At 48.5% G+C, this 3,555-nt stretch overlaps 1 pseudogene; it reads right to left on the bottom strand.

The window, feature by feature from the left end:
- Positions 1-1,411: 1,411 nt before the first annotated feature.
- Positions 1,412-1,511, bottom strand: LOC112584106 (annotated as a pseudogene).
- Between the last annotated feature and the right edge of the window lie 2,044 nt (positions 1,512-3,555).

Raw genomic sequence — 3,555 nt, 5'->3', positions numbered from 1 at the left:
GGAAGCCAAGAGAGAAGAATTTGCAGGCAACGCTGGTGACACGTGGGATATTAAAGAGAGATCAAGGCAACTGGGGGTTAGCGCTGGGCACCCCAGAAATTTCAGCCAGTGAGACAAGGCCAGGGAAGGCTAGAAATCAGATCACAATGGGTTAAGGACGGATTGGTGAGGCATTTAATACCAGGAAATGAGGCAAAGGTGGCCCTTGATAAGCTCACCCCTAGAGAATGTAGCAAGCAAGATGCAGCACATCTGGGGTGAGACTGGCTCCTCTTTCAGAGGTGGGACTGAAGTTCATGGACGGCCAGGGCTGATATCAGAGACCAGTGGAATCTCAGGGAAGCATATCTGAGGCTGAAACCCAGTCAGGGGGAGAGAGAAAGCAAGAGCTGCAACCCCAGCTAACCCTGGCCGGGCTCGGTGTTGACAGCAGCAGACGCGCTCTCCCATCCCCTACAGCGTAACCTGTCGAGGCAGCCAGTGCCCTCCAAGGTCCGAGCAGCGCTGATGCTCTCATACTTACACTCCAGGGCTCCTAGGTCGACTGTCAGAGGCTAGGCTGGGGCACGTTTGCAGCCCTGCCAAACCCACACTTCAGGCTGTCTCACTAGCCTTCTCCATTTTTAGCTTCTCTATTTTTAAATTTTATTTATTTTTTACTTTTTTGGATGTGCTGAGTCTTTGTTGCTGCGCATGGACTTTCCCTAGTTGTGGCGAGCAGAGCCTACTACGCAGTTGCAATACTCAGGTTTCATTGTGGTGGCTTCTCTTGTTGCAGAACACGGGCGCTAGAGCACAGGTTTCAGTAGCTGTGGCGCGCAGGCTTTAGTTGCTCTGCAGCATGTGAAATCTTCCCTGCCTAGGGACTGAACCCATGTCCCCTGCACTGGCAGGCGGATTCTTAACCACTGGACCACCAGGGAAGTTCTCTGTGCAATTATTTTTGTCATTTAATTGATATTTGCCCCTTCCCGCCCCTGCCGCCTTTTTTTGGACAGGAAAGTAGGATTTATTGGTGGGTTAGTGTAAGGAGGGGACAGCATCAAGGCTCTCATGAGTGCAGGGCCTTCTATTTATCCCGAGGGCCATGATTCAGGATGTATCTGAACCCACAGCCATTCCGGATGAACCCCTTTTCTGCCTCCATGTTTTCAAATTCATCCACATTAAACTTAATACATCCCCGCTTCTTGGAGATGTGGATCTTCTGGTGGCCAGGGAACTTGAACTTGGCCCTGCGGAGGGCCTCAATCACACGCTCCTTGTTCTGCACTTTGGTGCAGATGGACATTATGATTGGCCAATGTGGACCCTGGCTGCTGTGCCCTGGGGCTTTGAAAAAGTGCCGTGGACACCTGTCTGGGGCCTGGGACTGGGGACAGCATGCCAGGAATAAATGTCCACTGGAAAGGTCTGTCTCCAAGGTCCCTTAGGGCAACCTGTACAGACAACAGGCTGCATATACTATCAGGGAGGCTGCTGTTTGCAGCCACTGCACCCTGGGCCCGCATGGGTACCCTAATCTTACAAGACTGAGTGGGCAAAGGGAAAACACTGAGCTGACCCCATTGTGGTGTCAGATAAAAGAATGTCACCAGGCCCCTGAAAGCAATGGGTTTGGGCCACAGGCAAGTGCTCGTTGCCCTGAGAGTGAGTGACAGGTGTTCAGCAGTGAAGGAAAGGGGCAAATTTAAAGAAGGCTTGTGGCTCATACAACTCAACATCAAAAAAACAATCCAATTGGAAAATGGGCAGAATCTCCGAAAAGCCATTTTCTCACAGTAGACATATAGATGGCCAGCAGGCACATGAAAAGATGCTCAGTGTCACTAATCACCAGGGAAATTCAAGTCAGAGCCGCAGTGAGCTACCACCTCCCGCCTGTCAGGATGACTATCACCAAAAGGCCACAGATAAAACGTCAGGATGACTATCACCAAAAGGCCACAGATAAAACGTGTGGATGAGGGCGTGCAGAAAAGGGAGCCCTCGTACACCGTTGATGGGAACGCGAATCGGTACAGCCACTATGGAAAACAGTATAGAGGTTCCTCATTAAATTAAAAATAGAACTACCATACAATCCAGACATTCCACTCCTGAGTATTTATCCGAAGAACAAAAACACTAATTAGAAAAGCGGCCACTCTTGCCTTCTGAGATGGCCCACATTCTGCCTGCGGAGTGTGCTTCTCTCTAAATAAGTCCACTTCTTACCTATCACTTTGTTTCTCACTAAGTTCTCTGTGATGAGACATCAAGAACCTGAGCTTCATTAAGTCCTGACTCCAGCCTTCAGGACCTTCCCTGAGTTCCAAAGTAGCTAATCAGGAGAGGAGCAGCCAAGAAACCACCTGAGGCAAAATTCCAGGGACTAGAGCAACTCATCCGGAGAAGGCAATGGCACCCCACTCCAGCACTCTTGCCTGGAAAATCCCATGGGCAGAGGAGCCTGGTAGGCTGCAGTCCATGGGGTCACTAAGAGTCAGGCACGACTGAGCGACTTCACTTTCACTTTTCACTTTCATGCATTGGAGAAGGAAATGGCAGCCCACTCCAGTGTTCTTGCCTGGAGAATCCCAGGGATGGGGGAGCCTGGTGGGCTGCCGTCTATCGGGTCACACAGAGTCGGACACGACTGAAGCGACTTAGCAGCAGCAGCAAGTGCCAGTGATGTAATGTACAACATGATCAATATAATGAACACTGCTGTATGTTATATATGAAAGCTGTTAAAAGAGTAAATCCAAAGAGTTCTCATCACAAGGAAAAACTTTTTTCTATTTTTTAAATTTTGGCTCTGTATGAGATGACAGATGTTCACTAAACTTACTGAGGTAAACATTTCATGATGTGTATAAGTCAAATCACTCTGCTGGACACCTTAGGCTTATACAGTGCTGTATGGCAGTTCAGTTCAGTTCAGTCGCTCAGTCATGTCCAACTCTTTGCAGTGCCATGGACTGCAGGCTTCCCTGTCCATCACCAACCCCCGGAGCTTGCTCAGACTCATGTCCATTGAGTCAGTGATGCCATCCAACTATCTCACCCTCTGAGATATGATGGCAATTATATCTTGATAAAACTGGAAGAAAAAAAATAAAGAACCCTTGTGGATTGATGAGACTATATATCCAGGGGTGTGTCTAAAGCATGAAGAAATGAAAATAAAATAAAACATGAAGAAATAGTTAGTGTTAGTTACTCAGCTGTGTCCAAGTCTATGCAACCCCATGGACTGTAGCCGGCCAGGCTCCTCTGTCCATGGGATTCTCCAGGCAAGAATACTGGAGTTGCCTCCCTTCTCCAAGGAATCTTCCCAACCCAGGGATCCAACCTGCGTCTCCTATGTCTCCTGCATTGGCAGGCGGGTTCTTTACCGCTAGCACTGCCTGGGAAGACCATGAAGAAATAGAATGCCTTTAAAAGGATGGATTAGAATCAAAACATCTACCCAGAGCACAGTATAAATCACCTTAGGATCACCAGTATGAACTGGAGTGCAGATGATGAATACCAACATAGGATTCTTGCAGGAATTCTAATTCCTCAGGC

This window comes from Bubalus bubalis, chromosome 3 (genome assembly GCF_019923935.1).
Source record: "Bubalus bubalis isolate 160015118507 breed Murrah chromosome 3, NDDB_SH_1, whole genome shotgun sequence".
Taxonomy (NCBI): Eukaryota; Metazoa; Chordata; class Mammalia; order Artiodactyla; family Bovidae; genus Bubalus; species Bubalus bubalis.
Note: the sequence above shows the minus strand (reverse complement) of the source record. Positions and strands in the feature narration are given on the sequence as shown.